Genomic DNA, 22,347 nt, shown 5'->3' with positions numbered 1-22,347 from the left:
TTTTAAAATGAACAAGTTAAGTCATGAGGACAAAATGGAGGATTGAAGAAGTCAGGTTAGGGGGACAAAATGGAGGATGGAGTCACAATATAAGGTTAAAATGGAGTTAGTACAATAATTCAATACAAGTACAATAGTAATTTTAATAATTCCACATCAGTCCCCCCTATGAAATGTTAGATTCTAAGAGATAAAAAAACTTTATTATGTTAGTATCAGAAGACGTGTTAACCCAAAGGCACAGAAACCCCGTGGCCGCTAGCTAGATGTTAATGCAAAGTGCAAGTCTGTCCCTAGATCTGACCCTGATAGGCTAACTCATCCGTCAGTATGGCTCTCGAACACTTCACACCCATGGGTATCCCATGGCAGCTAATCCACCACTTCTCCAACACGGGGCCTTTACCATTCACTGACAGATGCTGTCCCTAGGCTAGTCCCTTCCTAGAATTCCTGCACTTTATCAACAAAGGGGAATGTTTGCAGCGGCAGACAGGGTGAATTGATGTCTTGGGATTCTTGGTCATCAACTTCGAGATGGGTGAAAGTGGGTGCCGCTTGGTCAACAGTCTTCATGAGGGATTTTCTCAGACATGGGAGGATACAACAAAAGAGAAGAGCAAAGATAAAAAGAAAAATTAGTATAGCCATACCAATCTGCATTAAAGCCTTTTGCCATCCTGTCATCCAACCAAACCATCTTTCCCAGGGATCTTTTATCCCAGAATTCCTTTTTAACTCTTCAGACAGGTCATTTAATTTTTCTATGGCTAATGTAACTTTACCATTAGGGCCTGTGTTTTCTGGGATATATGTACAACATGTCATGGTGTCGGGCAAAATTTTACAAACCCCTCCTTTCTCTGCTAAGATCATATCTAGGGCCATTCTATTCTGAAAAGTCATTTGTGATGTGGCCTGCAGCTGTTCGGCCAACCCCTGGAGGGCGTCTCTGGTGTAATTAACGAAACGCTGTTGATTATAATAAATGTAATTTATCCAATTTAAATTCTTGTTTGCGGTAACTATGGTAAAAATTGATTCAAATCCTGCGGCAACTTCATCCCTTGCTTTAAACTCATTGGGCACCCCCCTAGGCACTCCAATGGCATCAATGTAAATGTGAGGGTCAAAACTTCCTTTTACTGGGGCTTCACGTTTAATCTTAGTGTGGCTGGGCCCATGGGTGTTGAGGTGTGTGTCAGAGATAATGTGTATAGGCATAATGGCCTTAGTCAACGTACACTCCCCCCACCACGCTGTGTCCATTCTGGATCTTAGCTGTAAATCCCCACACAACCAGTAAATATCTCCTAATGACCTAGTGTGATGCTGCAGTAAACGTACAGGGACAGTTCTGTATGTAGCACAATAACCTTTGGAAAAGTTACCTACAAATTTACCAATACCATCGTACATGGCATAGCAAGTGTAATTACCTTTATATACGGTAATACCATCAGGGGGTTTGACATCCTGGGTTAGGAGAGGATACTCCTTTGTCCATGCAATACATATGGACCTGTTAAAATTATAGTGATAAGCAAAAAGGCTTAAAACACATTCTTCTATATCTACTGGTAGGATTAAAGGCACGGTGCCTAGGTGAGGCCGGGCACCGCCACACACATAACATGCGGTTCTATTATGCTTATTAGCATTATATTTCATCCATTCTAACCATAAATTTACATCATTAAAACCTGTTTCAGCGGCCATGGTATCTTCAAAAGTGGGGTTAGCAATGGCCATCATATCTTGAAAGGTCTGGATATGAGGTTTTAATGGGTTAGGGACCATATGGGTGGCCCCTTGCCACTCAGAAGAGTTGCACATATCTTTAAGGTAGAAATGCCCTAACTTTTTATAGGAACCCTTTTTCCAATACATCCCCATCACATACTGGTCTGCATCCGTTGGGCTTGGATGCTCAATATTAAGAATTAATTTCATTGGTGTACTCCCCCCAGGCTTTCTCAAAGTCATCCTCTGGAGGAGGGATCTACCATGATCATCTACTTTAGATACGGCACTTTTTGGTTTGTAACCCCAGGCAGGCCCGGCATTCCATCCCGCCGCCCCCCAGTGATCACAATTGTGCCCCCATTGTTTGTCAACTACACAAACATATGGGTCTTTCGAATGAGGGATATCTCTATAGATGCTCTGGATTTGTGGTGTGGGAAATGGGCATTCTACAATATCACAGTAGTCAAAGGTATAAGTAGCCACCTGGGTACATGATGAATTATACCAGAAGGTGTACCCACTAATGTCTTTGGTAATGGCTACTTGTTGGGCCTTCATAAGGCTAATTAAGGAGAAGATGTACCAGAGATACATGTTTGTGCGATATTCGCTTCCTCTGGGGCAGGAGATTTCTTGCAGTGGGAAGCGTGGATCCAATTTGGCCTACCGGCCAATTTGACGGAGGTTGTGGTAATCAGGAGAACTTGGAATGGACCGTCAAATCTTGGTTCCAGGGTATTTTTCCGCACAAACTTCTTGACCAGGACCCAATCTCCGGGAAGTAGGTTATGGGAACCTGTATCCAATTCGGGATCTGGAATTGAAGAGAAAACTTGGGCATGTATTTTGTTTAGGACATTTGCAAGTTCAGTTACATAGTCTACTAAAACATCTGATTGGAGTTGCAACTGCTGCGGATAATAACAACCTAGTCTGGGTGCTGTCCCAAATAGAACCTCATATGGGGACAGTGAATGCTTCCCTCTAGGTGTGTGCCTAACACTAAATAGAGCTATTGGTAGGCTTTCTGGCCAGGGCATCTTTGTTTCTTGTGACATTTTTAACATTCTAGTTTTTAGGGTGCCATTCATGCGCTCCACTTTACCACTACTTTGTGGGTGGTAAGGGGTATGGAAGGCTAGAGTCACCCCTAGAGCAGTCCAAATTTCTTTAGTCACAGTTGCTGTAAAGGCTGGGCCTTGATCACTCTCAATAACTTCTGGGAGTCCGAATCTACATACAATATCTGTAAGTAGGCGCTTTGCGGTTGTTTTTGCAGTGATATTGGCCACTGGGTAGGCTTCTGGCCAGCCTGAGAACATGTCCACTATTACTAGTGCATATTCATGGGGCCCACTCTTGGGCATTTGGATGTGGTCAATTTGAATCCGCTGGAAGGGGTACATGGGCTTTGCCAGGTGTTTCGCAGGTACTTTAACTGGTCTTCCTGGATTGCATTTTGCACAAATGACACAGGCCTTGCAGAAGCTATTGATCAATGTTGTGATTCCAGGTGCTTCATAATACTTCTGTATGAGGGCGGCCATCAATTCTTTTGACAGGTGTGCAGGCCCATGTGCCCATTGGACAACTGCTGGATACAAATTTCTGGGAAGACAAAATTTGAAGTTGTTGTAATATATTCCGTCCTTTTGGACAGCTCCTTTCTTTTTCCATTTCTGGATTTCTTCAGGAGTGACTGCAGCTTGCTGTTCTTGTAAAATTCGCAAATCAGTAGGAAGAGTTTGCAGAGCAAAAATAGGGACTTCTTCTTCTTCTTGTCCGGACACTTCTTCATCCACTTCCTGCAGATCCCTGGCCGCTAACTTAGCAGCCTGATCAGCCAAATGGTTGCCCTTTGCTTCATCTGTATCCAATTTCCCATGGGCCTTGACTTTCAGAACGGCCACCTCTTCGGGAAGTAGGAGGGCATCCATTAGCTCCTTGATTGCAGTGCTGTGTTTGACTGGTGTACCGGCGGTGGTAAGAAATCCTCTTGTCTTCCAAATTAGGCCGAAGTCATGTGCCACACCCAGAGCATATCTTGAATCTGTATAGATGTTGGCACGTTTTCCTTCGGAAATTTTGCATGCTGAAGTCAGAGCCTGTAATTCAGCTTCTTGTGCAGACATTGCTGGCGGTAAGGATGATGATTTGATGACTTCGTCTGTTGTGGTTACGGCATATCCTGTGTGATATGTTCCTCCTTCATCGGCATATCTTGATCCATCCACAAACAGGGTAAAATCCGGATCTGGTAATGGATTCTCATGCACAGTTGGTAAGTGCACTGTTTCCATTTTCATCTGTTCAAAACAGTCATGAGGTGTTTCTGGGTCATAATCATTCTTTATGACCAGGTCTTGAAATTCCTTTTCCAGGAAATGGCGTGGCCATGCTTCCAGAAGGTCAGTTGTTGGGTATTTGGCAATACCATTTTCCTGTAGCTGTTCTTCATTCATGGTGGCCCATAGTTTTGCCATGGGCCCAAGATCATTCCATGACCTTGTCTTCAACTTGGTAACAGGAATATGTGGGATAGCGGTATCCCAATGGCGGTAGAGGTAGTTAAGTTGTTGAGGTAGCTGGACCAAGACCATGCTATTACCTTCAGAGTCACAATAAAAGTCTTGTGCAGTGAGCTTTACATCGGTCCAGTGGTAAAGCTCATCTTCATAGCAAGGTTCGGGAGTAATATTTGGCTTGTACCACATGGTACAGAAGGCGTAATCCGGGCCTTCACAAAGAGGTGTCTCATCTTCATGAAATGACAAATGTGGATGCATGACTTTCTTGATACATCCACAGAGCAGGTAGATGTAGGTTTCATCTGTGATAAATCCATAATAGATACCCCCCTCAGGGAGTGGAAGAAGAGTGGACGGATTAAGCACTTGACATCTTTGGATGGAAATGTTGTCAGGCAAAAGAAGATGACACTGTAGGCGCAGGTGTCTGGCTGGAGACACGTGCTTGAGCTGGACTTGGTTGATAATAGCAGAAATGTCATGAGGGGCCAAAACAACCAGAGGGTGGCCAAGGACCAGGTCCGAGGTTCTTTCAATGAGCTCTCTTGCGGCAAAAACAGCCCTGAGACAGGAAGGAGTCCCTCTGGCCACAATGTCTAGTTGACATGAGAAATATCCAATAGGCCTCTGGCGGCCTCTTAAGTCATTTGTTTGGGTGAGAACTCCTGTTGCGTGGCCTTGTCTTTCAGAGACAAATAATTTGAAGGGTTTGGAGTAGTCAGGTAGGCCCAAGGCAGGAGCAGAAGCAATGGCCCGTTTTAAAGCATCGAAATTGGCCAGGGCTTCATTGGTCAGACAGAACGGGTCAGACTTAAGAGCATCATAGAGAGGTTGCATAAGCAGAGAGGCTTCTGGGATCCATGCTCTGCAGTAGGAAATGAGGCCTAGGAAGGCATGAAGAGACTTTGAAGTCCTTGGAGGTGGAATGTCCAAAACAGCTCTTACCCGGTCCCGAGTAAGATGTCTGGTACCTTGAGATAGGCAATGTCCAAGGAAGATCACTGAAGATTGACAGAATTGTAGCTTGATGAGTGAAGCTTTGCATCCTTGTTCTGCCAAATAGCAAAGGAGACTAATCGAGCAATTTTCAGTAGTGGGTATATCATCTCCACAGAGCAGTAAATCATCCACATACTGGAGCAAGACAACTTCTGGGTGCTCAGCTTGCCATGGGTCAAGGATGGTGCCCATGGCCTTTGCAAATTGACTTGGAGAATTTTGTGCCCCTTGGGGCATGACAGTCCAAGTATACTGTTGCATCTCATGAGTGAAAGCAAACAGGTATTGACAGGATGGGTCCAGTGGGACACTGAAAAAGGCATTGGCCAGGTCAATAACTGTGAAGAATTTTGCAGATGGTGGGACTCCAGAGAGCAGAGTATGGGGATTTGGTACAAGAGGGGTGTCCAGGACGGTAGCTTCATTAACAGCACGGAGGTCCTGGACCATCCTGTACTTCTCTGGTTCACCCTTTGGAGTTTTCTTTTTCACAGGAAATAACGGGGTATTGCATTCAGATTTACATTTTACCAGGGCACCCTTCTCCAAGAGTGCCTTGATGTGGACAGAAATTGCAGCGGACTGTGCTGGTTTTAATGGATATTGTGGTTTTCTTGGTAACTTAGCCCCTGGAATAAGCTTTACCACCACAGGGGGAACATTTAGGTGACCTATGTCCTCTGGGCCTGAGGACCATAACTTAGCGGGCACCTGTGTTTTTAATTCCTCTGGGAAATTGGACCTTAATTCTGCTGCTTCCTCACGGGGCTTTTCTAAATGCAGCATCAGAGGCAAGGAGCACAGGGCTGAAGTGTCTGATACAGATAGAGGTGTAAACATTTCTACCTGCCCATCTGGGGTAAAAGTGATGGATGCTTGCAGGCGTGAGAGAACATCAGCACCTAACAGGTTAATTGGGCATGTGGAGGATACTACAAAGCGAGCGAGCAGGCTAGAACCAACTCGTAGTGGAGTTGTTAGAGGGCTATGTCTCGGTTGGCCATCCACTCCAACACAAGAGACATCAATATTTGACAGAAAAGATGGGTCTGGCAAGTCTTGTTCTCGCAGAACACTACGGGCTGCACCTGTGTCAACTAGAAATGTGGTGGGGTGGCCTTCAATGGGCAAAGTCACTGTGGCAAGTGGCCCCCCCTTATCCCCTGTAGACACTGCCATTACAGGGGTTACAGACACAGGCTTGCCAGTTTCCTATTCATCGGGTTCCTCAACTATTGGGACCCCTTTTTCGGCCTTAGTGACCGGGGCAGGTCTGGATGGCTTTCTTATCTCTCTTTTGGGTTCCGGGCAATCACTTTTAAAATGACCTTTAGCTTTGCAATTAAAGCAGAAGCTATCCTCTGGTCTGGTGCCCCTGGGAACAGGGATACTGCGTGATACCATAAGAGGAGCAGAGCTTGGCCTTCTGGGGGTCTGGGCAGATTCTAGGCCCCTAGCGACTAAAAGCAGGGTATCCAGGGGAACAACCTTATATTCAGGGCGTGCAGCAATAATTCCCTTGCGTATAGAGTCTTTAACGCCTTGGACAAACGCACCTGACAGCATTTGTGAATGAATTTTGTCAGTAAGATCAAACCCCAAATCTGTGAACATTTGATACAGTCTTGCATGAAACTTTTCCACTGATTCTCCTTTTTCTTGAATAACATCAGTAAGGCCAGCAGCCTGATCTGCAAGTTTGTCCTTAGCCCATTCTCTTAATTGGGTGCAAAAGGTTACCCCGGAGGGGTAATCAACATCACTGGAAAGCAGATCTGTACTGAGGTGACGGGCCATACTTGGCCAATAGGCATCCCCTGCTTTAATAGCACAAATGCTGAGTAGATCACGCCATGCGGCGGAATAAGTCTTTTGAATTTGAACTATCCCTCGGTAAAAAGGCATAGGCTGTTTTTCTGGGTCGGGGAGCGATTTCATTAATGCGCTAGCTTGAGTGGGGTTAAAGGCAACATATTTAGAAGGGGCCTGTTCTCCCCGACCCTTGTGGCCAAAAGGGTCATCGATAGAACGGTGAGTTGGGGCTCCCGCGGCAAGCTCCGATGAGACATGGGACACCCTGTCCATCTCGTCATCATCGAATTCTATGATATTGGCTCTTTTGCGTGGTGCAGGGCCCGAATGAGGTGAAAGGATCGGTGGTTGGGAACGAGCCCCAGATGCAGGGGTGGCTAGTGAGTCATAACCTGGGGATAGGTAGTCACCGGGGATTACCGGCATCAGGGCCGAACTGGGGGCCGCCATATTGGTGGCAGGAGAAGGTACTACATTAGGGTTAAGGGAAGAAGCGGCGGCCATGTTGGAAGAGGGCACATCCGGGGCAGACTGTGTCGGACTGGGCATGACCGGGACCTGGGGAGTGGCTTGGGGAAGGGGTAGTGGATATCCGGGATAGGGCAGAGTCATGGGATACGGGAAGGGGTAGGGCCAGGCTGGGGAGGGGAAGGAGGTGGGGTATTGGACTGGGGTGGAGATGGGAGGGGGAGGAGTCGGGGCGAGGGTGGAAGAGGTGGTTAGTTGGGCGGATGAGGAGGGGAGGGGGTCATGAACGGAGAGGGAGCGTAGGGAAGGAATGGCAGATGAAATGTTAGGGGGAGGTACAGCAGGTAGCGTAGGGATGGATGAGGATGATGGGAATGTTAGGGACGGGGAGGGGGAAAAGAAAGATCCATCAGAATTCAGGACCGGGCAAACAGGGGAGGTGGCGGGATGAGTGTTAGGAGGATTGGGAGCGGGGAACATAGTCAGCTGGCTATCACCTACTGCTGACTGAACCTTGGGGATAGACGTCCCCTGGGCGCCACTTTGGGGCGCTGGCTGAGGGTAGACCCCAGCAACACAATTCTGATGATACACAAACAATTTCACACCTTTGTGATTTATTTCTTCCTCAACCCAACCTTCTAGCTGAATAGCCTTCGCTACTCTGTACCATGCTTCAGCAGTCTTTAATAAACCATTATCTGTAAGCTTGCCTTTCATTTCTGCCAGTAACTTACGCCAACTTTCTGGTTGCAATCTTCCACCCGTTGGTACAGTAATTTTACATACTTTTGCAATCTTTACAACACCTTTAACCATCTCCTCACCCTCTCTGTTTTCTACCAAATCACATGCTAACCAGCCCTTATTGGGCTTGCTTAAATCCTGCCCCATAATCCCTTTACCCCTATACCAGCGTCCTAGATATAGAGAGAGAGAAGGAAAACGGAACAAGAACGTCTACAATGCTCGACTGCCACCCGAGAACCGTAAAACTTTCTCAGGTGCGTCTTCCCAAAACGTAGACTAGTCACTGAATCCGCCTACCCGGGGTGGTAGACACGGATTGGAGCGAGGTGAGAAGTGTGTGACCAATCACTTCTCCTTCAAGAGGAATGGGAGTGGATAGTATAATAATATAGGAAGTACAGAAAAGATGAAAGGCAAGGAAAATCCTTAGAGACAGACACAGGAGTTCATGAGACTCCTATTAAACAAACAAGACAACAATACAGTTGAAATACAGTGCATGCATCACAATTCAAATGAAATCAACAGTAATTCCTTTCCTTTACTCGTGTGCTTACTCCAAAGTCACCTCCCTCAATCCCGTAGTATCTTACTACCAACGGCCAAGGATAACAGCTAACACCGGTCCGAAATCCATATGCCTCCCTCGTCACAGCAGCCCACTCGTAGTGTCTGCGCTACCCTCACCCTTGTAGTGCCCCTATAAAGACCCACTTTATAAGTCCCACTACTCCGTGGTGATGAAGACAGCAATGCCTGCCCGAATTCACACACCACAAAATAAAAATTGGAATGGCTCCAGCTCAGCGCTCAAAGCTGGAGGGTACCACCACTCTGCAAGCAGAGTAACGTGCACAGAGAAGCTAGCTAGGCTATCAAAGTGACACAAGAAGGATCCCCAGGAAACTATGAGTCTACACAATCTCCACAGATCCAACACACCTCTTTTTCCCTACAGCCCCAGCCACGAGGCTCCTAAAAGAGTTAAACAGGAAAGGATGACCCCCAGGAACACATCCACAGGTCAACCCCCCTTTTTCCCTACAACCACAGCACAGTGGTTCCTAAAAGGAGTAAAACAGGCAACAGAAGACCTAGGCAAATCCCCTCAGGTCCACCCCCCTTTATCCCAAAAGAGGTAAAATACAAACAGATAAACAGACAAACCGAAGACCCAGGCAAATCCCCTCAGGTCCACCCCCCTTTATCCCAAAAAGGGGAAAACAAGCAAGACAGAACCCCAGGCAAAACCCCTGCAGGTCCACCCCCCCTTTATCTCAAAATGGGGAAACAAGCAAACAATTCAAACACACCCAGGCAACAGATAGACTAAAAATGTGGGTAACGAGGCACCGGGCAAGATATTACCTGTCTTTGATGTCCTCCCGGGAAGCAGTCACAGACACGTGGACGGGTCAATCAAAGGGGCCGGAACATACCGGTGGCTCTGCAGAAGTCTCTACCGTGTATCTGGAGGTGATCAATCTCCCTTCCTTCCCCCCGGATTCCTCCGTCCACCCTTGTCTTCCTTAGGACGGCTCACCGGCCGGACATAGCCCGATGCCCCACGTTGGGCGCCAAGTTGTTATGGTACTTTTTGAAAGTAAACCAAAATGTTCAAATGTCTATCTGTTCCTGTCCAAATCAATAAAATTAAATTGCGTATATACGCTGAAGTAATTAAGTCTGACACACGAGGTTCAGGTTAAAATAACTTCGAGAAAGTTTATTGGCAAGTGAGGTAAAAGCGGGCGCGCAGGCCCTTTTAAGAGGCATTTTGCGTCATCATTGATTATTAGAATATCAGCAAATAAACACCATCAATTGGATTAATTGTTAAGTGTCGGTGTTAGTGTCTTACCTATTGGTTCAAAAATAAAAAAGGTTAGTCCCGTGCCCACCCATCAGAGGTGGGCTTATTCTGGACACGGGTGGGGATAAGGGGGTCCTAAACGTCATTTTACACGGTCAATGATATCAGGCTTCATGTCCAGGTGCAAGGTCTCTTATGAATAGAACATTTCATTACTACTGTGTTCTGTGGCCTTCAAACTATACTATCTTATAAATTCTAAGGAGTAGCCGGCAAGTCTTAAGGAGTAACCAGCACCTCCTGGTATTTGTCCTTGTAGGAAAACACAGTCTTTGTCTACCGTACTAATTGGGTTGAGAAGTTCAGTCACGTAATGTAGTTTTAAAATGAACAAGTTAAGTCATGAGGACAAAATGGAGGATTGAAGAAGTCAGGTTAGGGGGACAAAATGGAGGATGGAGTCACAATATAAGGTTAAAATGGAGTTAGTACAATAATTCAATACAAGTACAATAGTAATTTTAATAATTCCACATCAACTATATGTGTTTCTGTACTCACCTGTTTGTCATAATAAAGAATTTACAAAAAAAAGAAATATAAAATCCATAAAAAATAATGATGCTAAATATATATCAAATAATCTTATCATTTTATAAAAAAGAATGCTCGCATTACAAGTATTCAACAAATGTCCTATATTCTCTTATATTCTCTTAGCGCTTCCATATTTAACTATACAATACCCAAAAGTTCGAACTCCACATTTAAGACTCGAGTTTAATTTAAAAATCCAAGACATCTCATGGTATGTTAATCTCTTGGCAAGTTCTCCCCCTCTCCAGGGAATTTTTTTTTTTTTTTAATTCTTTATTTTGGTGTGCATAGAAATTACAAACTTGCCGTTACTGCCACAACAGCAGGTGTCGGCGGTTCTGGTATATCAAACATAAGTTACAACTGCACAATTTTTATCTTTAACCCCTTAAGGACACATGACATGTCTGACACGTCATAATTCCCTTTTATTCCAGAAGTTTGGTCCTTAAGGGGTTAACATACAAGCTTGGTTTCAGGCGAAGTAGTAGTTATGTCAGTGAACATGCAACATGCAGCGTAGAAAAGTAGACAAGAACGGGTATGCAAACTGACATTAAAATGAAATAATTACAGACATGTACAAGCTCAGGTGTCTGGCGTAATGATATTTGCTCTAATTCTTGCCTGCGTCATGTCCTAGGCCCTGAGTCTTGCTATAAAGTTATGTCAAGTAAAAGCATGAATAAAACAAAGAGTAATGCAAAGTAAACTTTGGTACAGTCGATTAAATGTAAACAAGCTGAATTCTAGTAGCTAGCCTCTGCTTTGTAGATTCCATTGGGACTTCCCTGCCCCTTACTGCTATCAGCTATACATATGCGGGCAGGTATGTAGGTTAGATGATGCCCAGGCCCGTACTAGGAATAGTTACTTAAGCATAATAAAATTAAAAAAAGAAAATAAAAAGGTAACAATAATGATTTTAAATACATAGAACAGGCTCATGTGGTCTTAGGTCACGTAACTTAAAAGAAAAGACATATTATTAGGGACAGGTTTGTCTCACAATTGAAGATGCCAGTATTAGTTACTGTCCAATATGTGTGTTGCGAGCTGTAGAGGGAAATGCCTCACTGAGAAAGTCAAAAATATAAGCTTGGAGGGTATGTAAGTCACTGAGTCCCCGTATGTCCGTGCTTGTCGCTTAAAGTAGGTCTTGCACCATTTATACCCGTGGGTTAGTGGCACAGTAGCGCAGGCAGTTTACGGTGGCCACATGGATAACAGCTTAGTGTGGCTGGGGACCAGTCTTGTGGCGTGTCAGCCGATGCCGGCGCTCGGAGGGCTGTTGGAGCTGTTTAGGTGCTGTGGGATGCTATGATGTTGCCAGACACTCTGTGCGGCGCTGGAGGTGTTTGCAGCGGCCGTCTCTCCCCAATTTCACCACCAGTAGGCTGCGGCTGTCCATCTTGGGCTCCCGGTCACAAAAGCGTTCAGTTCAGATATCAGGATGATCACCAGGTCACTCCTGAAGCAGGTAGTGCTCCCCGGTTTGCTTAATCTGTCAAGTTTGGCGAATATCTGCTTGAGATTGGCTAGTAAGGCAGGAGCCCAGCTTACATGCGTCTGCTCGGTTTGCTAGCTTAGCCCCGCCCCCCTCTCCAGGGAATATTAACTCTTTCTATCCCACAAAACTGTAGGCTTGCCGGATTACTTGCATGGTACTCAAGATAATGTTTTGATAAGGAGTGTTTTTCATACTTTCTTTTACTATTATAGACATGTTCGTTCAGTCTTACTTTCAACATTCTCTTAGTTTGCCCGATATACTGTATGCTGCAAGGGCAACTAATTAAATATATAACTTGTTTAGTATGACAAGTTATGCATTCTTTAATATCAAACTTTTATTTCGTAGCAAATGATTGAAAGTTAGTTATTTTCCCATATGGAGGGCCGGTAATTTTGCAGTTACTACAGTTGCCACTTGCCACATTTAAAGAAACCTGTTTCAGTGTTTAAGAAATTGGTTTCTGGCTTTGGTTGTCTGAAACTGTGCACTAATTTATACTTAATAGTCGGTGCACCCCTAAAAATTACTCTCGGTTTAGTGGGTATCAATTGAGCCAAGACAGGATCTTCCCTTAGCAAATGCCAATGTTTGTGCACACTCTTCTTTAAAAATTGGGATTGGCTGCTATAATTAAAAATAATAGGACAATTAAGAGGATCTAGTGTCTTACGTTCTTTCTTGGAGGGATTGAGGAGTACACTTCTATCTAGGGAATTAACCCTTTTTTATGCATTTTCCAGAAGAAGTGGTTCATACTCCTTTTCTATAGACTGGGTCTTAATTCTCTCTAATTGTTGTTGGCATATTATTGGATCTGTGCAATTCTTTCTTATTCGTTGGAATTGGCCATATGGAACATTTTCAAGCCATGGAGCATAATGACAGCTTGAACTTAAAATAAAACTATTAACGTCCACTGTCTTGTGTTTTCGATTTTAACGACAGATGTTCCACATATAGGACTAAATTTTACGCTACTAGGGGTGATTTGGATTGTAACTCAACTGCAGCTTGTAATCTCCCTAATTACAATAGTGAAGAAATGGAGAATCCTTAAGTATCAATACTGTAGCTTTAAGAAAAGAGAGAATCACTGGTAACTTGATTCAACCGAAGTTTTAATAAGTGTTAAACTTAAATGAATTGCATTTAGGCAATAATCCAATAAGAAGAAGTGCAAGTAATCAACAACACAAAGTTCATTATTAAGTATTTCTTCAGAGATGCATTAAGTAACATTAGTTCATGAGAATAATCTTCAATAGGAACAATAATCAAGTGGCTAAGGATATTTGCAAAGCAAGAACAGTTCATAGTGAATAAGCATGATGGGAGTTGTCCTTCATGAGATTAGTAACTTGAAGCACTGAATGTAATTGCAAACCAAGAAACAGTTCATAGTGAATAAGCATGATGGGAGTTGTCCTTCATGAGATTAGTAACTTGAAGCACTGAATGTAATTGCAAAGCAAGAAACAGTTCATAGTGAATAAGCATGATGGGAGTTGTCCTTCATGAGATTAGTAACTTGTAGCAATGAAGATTTGAGTAAGCAAGCATTAGTTCATTAATAAATGATATTGCAGACAAATAGCTGAGAGATATACTTAAGGTTAATATGGGTAGTCCTCCAATAGTTCAGAGATATGGTCCACTTGTAAAGTTGCAAAGTATCCGTTCTCCAGTAATCCTTTATGGCATGCAGCAATCCTTGCATTTGCTCAAAGGCTGGAACGGCTTGTCTGAGCTTGTGGAGAGGTAAGTCTGGTGGAAGTAGCTCCCAGTAGCTGAGCCTGTGGAGCCCGCGGTCTCGCGGAGGCAGCTCACACGTTAGCTCACACAATCAATCACCTCCCTCTGGCCCAGTCTCCCTAAATACCGTCAGAGCTGTGTCAGAGGGTGGCGGGGTCCGGCTCCTCACCGCTGAGTGCAGAACCCGGAAGTGTAACTCCATGACACTAAATCCAAAAACTCAGTCAAGTTATACGAATTGGTGTTCATATACTCCAGAAACGAGAATAAATCCTTCTCCTCTCCATTCCAAATAAAAAAACAATCGTCGATATATCGTCTATAGAGGACTAGTTTCGCAACCCATGGGTGTCCTTGGAAAATTCCCAAATTTTGACCATGAGACAAAGTGTACTAAACTTATAAATCCCCTCTTACTCAGAGACTCTCTAGTCTCACACTGATACCGGGCGACAAAGTGTACCAAACGTATAAATTCCCAGGGGACAAAGTGTACCAAACTTATAAATTCCCAGGGGACAATGTGTACCAAACTTATAAATTCCTAGGGGACACTGGTACCGGGGGACAAAGTGTACCAAACTTATAAATCCCCTCATACTCAGAGACTGTCACGTATTAATCCGCTTATAAAAATGTGGTTAATGACATTTACTGTCCACACAGGAAAAGTTGTGCCGAGCAGCAACCAAATCCACAGAAGGGTTAATGCTGAGCAGCAATTATGCAAATGTGAACCTGGTAACTGCTTTTGGGGTCAAAGGCCGGTTACAGCCTATCAGATCTAGAGGAGGGGTATTTAGGCCCAGTTCTCATCCTGCTCAGTGCCCTGTCGTGGTTTCCCTTGTGGTTGTCCGAGAGCGCGTTATTGATTCTGGTAATTCTGGTTATTTGACTTTGGCATTGTTTTTGACTTCCCTGTTTTCTGTCATTCCTGACTCCTGGCTATTTCCTTATCGTTGTGTCTCTTTCTGTTTCCCTTGACCTCGGCTATTCCTGACTATTCTTTGGTACGTTAGTCCGGCCATTCTAAGGTCTGGTATACGTTACCTATCAGTCCTCTGTGTTATACAATTTTACGTGCTGGATCATTCTGTAATCCTGACATTACGACAGGGCCATAGATCCTGTAGAATTGTGTAAGCACATAGCTGTTTGCGAAAGGAAACTAGAGGAGAATGATCACCGCTTGGATCAATTTGCCCAGGCTTTCAATACGCTTCTTACTCGTACAGCGCATCTGCAACCTGCGGCTGCTCCTACTGTCTCACCTCCGCCTTGTGTACCTCCGCCTATAGTATACAAGGCACCAACTATCTCTCTATCTCCTCCTCTGCATTTTGATGGTAATTTCCAAGAATGCCGGGGATTCCTTAACCAAATAGAGTATCATTTTGAGGCCTCACCGGATTCTTTTCCCACAGACAGAGCTAAAATTGGTTACCTGATGAATCAATTAAAAGGTAAATCCATTATGGGAGAGTAATAGGAGTGTGGCACACAATTACCAGGAGTTTATTACAGAATTTAAACTTACGTTTGAACCATTAGGCAGGGAGGAAGACGCCTCTACTACCCTGATGCATATCAGACAAGGGAACCGGTCTATCTCGGAGTATGCCATAGAATTTCGTACCCTAGCTTCTGAGGTAGACTGGACTAATAGTGGGTTAATCTCTGCATTTAAAAAGGGACTATCTGAAACTATGCTAGATGAGATTGCCGCCAAAGACTTACCCAAAAAGCTTAATGAATGTATCACTTTTGTTATGCAAATTGATAATAGATTGAGAACCAGAGAAGCTACTAGAAACAAGACCAGACACATGAATATGCCTTTAGCACCCCACTTCTCCAAACCTATTGTCCCTGAATTTCCTGTACAGTCCGAACCCGAACCCATGCAGTTGGGGGTCACTAGACTGTCGGAAGCAGAAAGACAATATAGGAGAAAAGAAGGCCTATGTCTATACTGCGGTAGAAAAGGACATATGAGAAACAATTGTCCCATACGTCCGGAAAACTACCACACCTTAAGAGGACAGGTCTCAGGTGTAATGGAAATGTCCTCTGGAATGGATAAAAATAGGTTTCTCCCTGATATTTCTATTGCCTTTAAAAAGAAGAACTTTTCATGCAAAGCCCTGATGGATTCAGATGCCGCTGGAAACTTCATCGACATTCAATTTGTTAAAGGTAATACTATACCTATCAAGGAGAGACTATCACCCCTAGCTGTTGAAGCTATTGATGGGAGATCACTCTCACAACCATTGATTACACACGAAACCTTACCCATTAATTTGTCCATTGGTGCCTTACATAAGGAAGAGATTACATTTCAGGCTTTTGCATCCCCTTCATGTCCGATCATATTAGGCTTTCCATGACTTAACAAGCATAACCCTCATATTGACTGGGCTACTGGGGAAATATTAGAATGGGGTAAGGATTGTTATGAAAGGTGTATATTAAATGTTGCCAAAAGAGTGGGCACTATTGGATTACCCACTAGTACACCTCAAAACCCGGAAATCCCTATACATTACCAAGACATTAAAGAAGTATTCAGCAAAACTCAGTTGAATACTCTACCTCCTCACAGACTTTATGACTGTTCCATAAATTTACTACCCGGCGCTATGCAGTCTATGCTCTGTCACCTCAGGAGAGTAGAGTAATGGAGGAATATATTAAGGACTCATTGAATAAATGCCACATACGAAAATCATCCTCGCCTGCAGGGGCAGGATTCTTTTTTGTATCTAAAAAGGACGGTGAGTTGCAACCATGTATCGATTACAGGGCATTGAACAAAATCACCATTAAGAACGCCTACTCCATTCCTCTTATTGCTGAATTATTTGATAGACTCCAAGGCGCTAAAGTATTTACTAAGCTTGATCTTAGTGCTTACAATTTAGTGAGAGTTAAGAAAAACCACAAGTGGAAGACTGCATTTAATACCAGAAGTGGACACTATGAATATCTAGGGATGCCATTCGGGTTGTGCAATGCTCCAGCGGTTTTCCAAGATTTTCATAAATGATGGATTATATCCTTATTTATTCTCCTGACATTCAGACTCACCACGATCACGTTAGACAAGTTCTGCAGACCTTGTTAAAGAATCAACTTTATTGTAAATTAGAAAAATGCATCTGTGACCAATCTGAAGTACAGTTTTTGGGATATAATATCTCTGCCTCGGGGTTTCAGATGGATCCTAAAAAGCTGGAATCGGTTCTACAATGGCCTTTAACCACTGGGTTGAAAGCCATTCAAAGGTTCATTGGTTTTGCCAATTATTACAGATGGTTTATAAAGGGATTTTCTTCAGTAATAGCCCCCATCACCAATATGACACGCAAAGGGGTTAGCATTACCAGGGGCGGACTGACCGGTCGGGCACTTCGGACATGGTCCGAGGGCCCGGCCGGGAGGAGGGCCCGCTGCCAGGGCCGCCATCAGGGGGCTCGGCGGCAGGGCCGGATTGCCCCACCGCGGCCGCGGCATCCGTGCACATAGGTGCCACCGGGTGGCCGGTCTGGTGGCTCACTGAAGGGGCCGGCCGCGGTACATGCTGGAGCCGCCGGGCCGGGTAGCAGCCTCGCCGGTCTGGCGGCACTCCTGTCCTGTCAGTAATGCTGAGGACGGAAGGAGGGAGGAGCATGTCTCTCTCTCATGCTCCTTTGCGGTTCCCACAATTAGGGGTAGAGAGAGACACAGGGAAAGGGGGGAGAAAGAGACAGAGAGGACGAGAGATGTGTGGTAGAGAGAGACACAGGGAAAGTGGGGAGAAAGAGACAGAGGGGACGAGAGATGTGGGGTAGAGAGAGACACAGGGAAAGGGGGGAGAAAGAGACAGAGGGGACGAGAGATGTGGGGTAGAGAGAGACACAGGGAAAGGGGGGAGAAAGAGACAGAGGGGACGAGAGATGTGTGGTAGAGAGAGACACAGGGAAAGGGGGGAGAAAGAGACAGAGTGGACGAGAGATGTGGGGTAGAGAGAGACACAGGGAAAGGGGGGAGAAATAGGGGACGAGAGATGTGGGGTAGAGAGAGACACAGGGAACGGGGGAGAAAGAGACAGAGGGGACGAGAGATGTGGGGTAGAGACAGACACAGGGAAAGGGGGGAGAAAGTGACAGAGAGGACGAGAGATGTGGGGTAGAGAGAGACAGAGGGAAAGGGGGGAGAAAGAGACAGAGAGACGAGAGATGTGGGGTCGAGAGAGACACAGGGAAAGGGGGGAGAAAGTGACAGAGAGGACGAGAAATGTGGGGTAGAGAGATACACAGGGAAAGGGGGGAGAAAGAGACAGAGGGGACGAGAGATGTGTGGTAGAGAGAGACACAGGGAAAGGGGGTAGAAAGAGACAGAGGGGACGAGAGATGTGGGGTAGAGAGAGACACAGGGAAAGGGGGGAGAAAGAGACAGAGGGGACGAGAGATGTGGGGTAGAGAGAGACACAGGGAAAGGGGGGAGAAAGAGACAGAGGGGACGAGAGATGTGGGGTAGAGAGAGACACAGGGAAAGGTGGGAGAAAGAGACAGAGGGGACGAGAGATGTGGGGTAGAGAGAGACACAGGGAAAAGGGGGAGAAAGAGACAGAGGGGACGAGAGACACAGAGAGAAAGGAGAGAGGCACACAAGGGGAGGGGGAGAAAGAGGCAGAGGTGGAAGAGAGACTGGGAAGGAGAGGGGAGACATGGACACAGAGGAGCAGTGAGGGGGGAGAAAGAAACATACAGAGGGACTGGGGGAGACAAAAAGGCACACAGAGGGGCTGTATATATCTCCCCGGTCTGCAAGCACTGTGCGGGCAGCCGGCAGGGGAGGGAGGAAGAGAGGACCCGGGAGCTCAGCCTTCAGCTCCTCTGGGTCCTTCTTCCGCGAGCACAGATCGTTGCCGCGGTTACCACGGCAACGTTACGGCTCTTGCAAGAGTAAACTCTAGCCCTGGAGCTACGGGCTAGAGTTCACTCTCAACACTGTGACCACCAGGGATTCCTGGTGGTCGCAGTAGTGAGAGTGAACTCTAGCCCCAAACACACTGCCCCCACACACACACACCATACACATTCACTCACTGCCCCCCATACACATACACTGTCCCCACACACACCATACACATTTACACACATTGCCTCACACACACACATACACAGACCCCCATACACAGCCCACCATACTAACATTGCCACACACACCCTACACATTCACACACTACACCCCCCCCACACACACACACACTGAACCTTTCACACACACTGCACCCCTCACACATTGCACCACTGCTCCTATACCCTACTACAGCCCCATATCCCAGCAGACCTCAGGTAAGTTTTCAAACTGTTCTTAAACGGTTTGACTACTTACTCTGGGAGGGGTTCCCGGCCCTCCTGGCACCATAACCACTACACAGAGCAGCAGTGGTTATTGTGCATGGATTATTTCTTTAAATAATCTACAAGTGCCCCCGTAGCCACCCAGCCAGCCAGTCAGCCGACAGGCCGGCCAGCCAGCCCACAGGCCAACCAGGCCACCAGTTAGCCAGCCCACAGGTCAGCAGCAAGCCACAGGCCAGTAGCCAGCCCACAGACCTACAGCAAGCCACAGGCTTACAGCCAGCAAGCCCACAGCCTGCCAGCCGCAGCCAGCAAGCCACAGCCTGCCGGCAGTAGCCAGCAAGCCCAAAGCCTGCCGGCAGTAGCCAGCAAGCCCACAGCCTGCTGCCAGTAGCCAGCAAGCCCACAGCCTGCCGGCAGTAGCTAGCAAGCCCACAGCCTGCCGGCAGTAGCCAGCAAGCCCACAGCCTGCCGGCAGTAGCCAGCAAGCCCACAGCCTGCCGGGAAGCCACAGCCTGCCAGCCGCAGCCAGCAAGCCCACAGCCTTCCAGCAACAGTAATTAAGGTAAGAGGAGCCAACTTGGCCTAGGTATCAGCAGCTATGTTGTGTTGCTATATTGTAAATAGACCCCCCTCCAGGCCCCCATTAGACTCCATTGTAGTCTCTAATGGGGCCTGAAGTAGATTCTTTCTAACACTCTATAAAGGACACTGAGATAGCCTCTGCTAGAAAGTCCTCCCCTCCATGGCCCATTAACCCTCAATTGTAGTCTCTACTGGGGCCTGGAGGCGACTGTTTCCAGCAGAGGCTATATAATGGACGCTGAGATGATCTCTGCTAGAAAGACACCCTTCGAAGCCTTTTAGACTCCATTGTAGTCTCTAATGGGGCCTGAAGTAGATTCTTTCTAACACACTCTCTAAAGGCCTCTGCTAGAAAGACCCCCCTCCATGGCCCATTAGCCCTCAATTGTAGTCTCTACTGGGGCCTCGAGGGGATTATTGCACTTTTGTTCCTTGTGTCTAAAGATTGTGTAGGGTGTGGCTGGAGGCGGGACATGGGTGGGGCTTGCTGTGGAGCATGGGTGGGGCCTGTAAGGGGGCCCTTGATTTATTTTGCCCGTGGGCCCTGAGGGTTCTCAGTCCGCCCCTGAGCAGTACGATATGGTCTAAGGAGGCTATAGAAGCCTTTGGAACTCTCAAACAGCGGTTTGCCTCCGCTGGCATATTGATACATCCTGACACCAGTAAACCTTTCATACTGGAAGTTGATGCCTCAGAGACAGGGGTAGGGGCAGTTCTCTCCCAGAGGGAGAGCCAGGATACTCCATTGCATCCTTGTGGTTACTTTTCTAGAAAGTTGTCTCCTGCTGAGCAAAATTATGATATTGGCAATAGGGAATTGTTGGCCATTATTCTAGCTCTCAAGGAGTGGCAACATCTTTTAGAGGGTTCCAAGGACCCCCTTTTGATCATTACTGATCACAAAAACCTGGCTTACATAGGAGATGCTAAACGATTGTCTTCTAGACAAGCTAGGTGGTCTCTGTTCCTTTCTTGCTTTAATTTTCTTATTACTTATAGACCTGGTTCTAAAAATGTCAAGGCTGACGCCTTATCCATACAGTTTGATACTGAGTCTATACAAGAGCAAGAAAAGTCCCATATCATTCCCCCGGAATGTATCATTGCTTCCACTATCCTTTCATTATCCTCTCCGCTGCTTGGCTCCATCATGGGGGCTCAGTCTCAGGCGCCCTGCGGTAAACCTCAGGACAAATTGTTCATTCCATTGGGGGAAAGGGTTAATATCATGAAGGTGTTTCACGACAATGTGTCTGCTGGTCACTCAGGTATTAATATATCCACTTATGCTATCATGAGGTCATTCTGGTGGGATTCCCTCAGGAAGGATGTTAAGGAGTATGTGCAGGCATGTTCTGTTTGTGCGGTTTCCAAAGTACCTCATAAACTCCCCTGTGGCTTGTTACAACCTCTTCCCGTTCCTGAGGTCCCATGGTCACACTTGTCTATGGATTTCATTGTAGAACTTCCTAGTTCTAATGGTTATACCACTATTCTCATGGTTGTTGACCGTTTTTCTAAAATGGCTCACTTCATCCCTCTCAAGAAATTACCGTCATCTCAAGACATGGTACTGATCTTTATAAGTGAGATTGTCCGTCTGCATGGCATTCCTCACAATATTGTATCTGATAGAGGTTCTCAGTTTGTATCCCGGTTTTATAGGGCTTTCAATAAGCAATTGGGGATTGAATTGACTTTTTCATCCTCTTACCACCCCCCAGACTAATTGTACAGCTGAGAGGGCTAACTCTTTGGAGTTATACTTGCGTTGTTTCATTAATAGCACTCAAGACAATTGGTCCGAATTATTACCATGGGCCGAGTTTGCCAGGAACACTGCTGACCATGACTCCTCTGGGCATAGTCCATTTTTTGTTAATAATGGCCGGCATCCTACTGTCCTACCGGCTGCTTTTCGTGTCCTTCGTAGGATCAATCCTGTTGCGTACTCTCTGGCCCTTCCGGCCTCCTTGAAAATTCCTAATACTTTAATGTGTCCTTGCTCAAACCTCTTGTTTGCAATAAATATACTGTCTCTTCCTCCCTAAGTTGTTTCTGGACAGGAAGAGTATGAGCTCTCCTCCATGATTGATTCCAGGTTTTCTCGGGGCACTTTACAGTACTTGGTGGATTGGAAAGGTTATGGACCAGCCGATCGTTCTTGGGTTCCGGCATCTGATATACATGCTGGCCGCAAGATTCGCTATTTTTTTTTTTAAAGACAAGACATAATACATTTCACTGAACATAGACACAATAAATATTACATTATTCGATTATTATTAATAACCCTGACAGTAATCTCTAGATCCTTCTCACTTTTCCTTTCCCTTTTTCCCCTCCATTCCTTTTTCCATCTCATAATATAATATGACATACAAAAACATACACTTAACAATATTTCCAGCTAAGAGAACGGGGGAG

This window comes from Pelobates fuscus, chromosome 8 (assembly GCF_036172605.1).
Source record: "Pelobates fuscus isolate aPelFus1 chromosome 8, aPelFus1.pri, whole genome shotgun sequence".
In the NCBI taxonomy this organism is placed as follows: domain Eukaryota; kingdom Metazoa; phylum Chordata; class Amphibia; order Anura; family Pelobatidae; genus Pelobates; species Pelobates fuscus.
Note: the sequence above shows the minus strand (reverse complement) of the source record.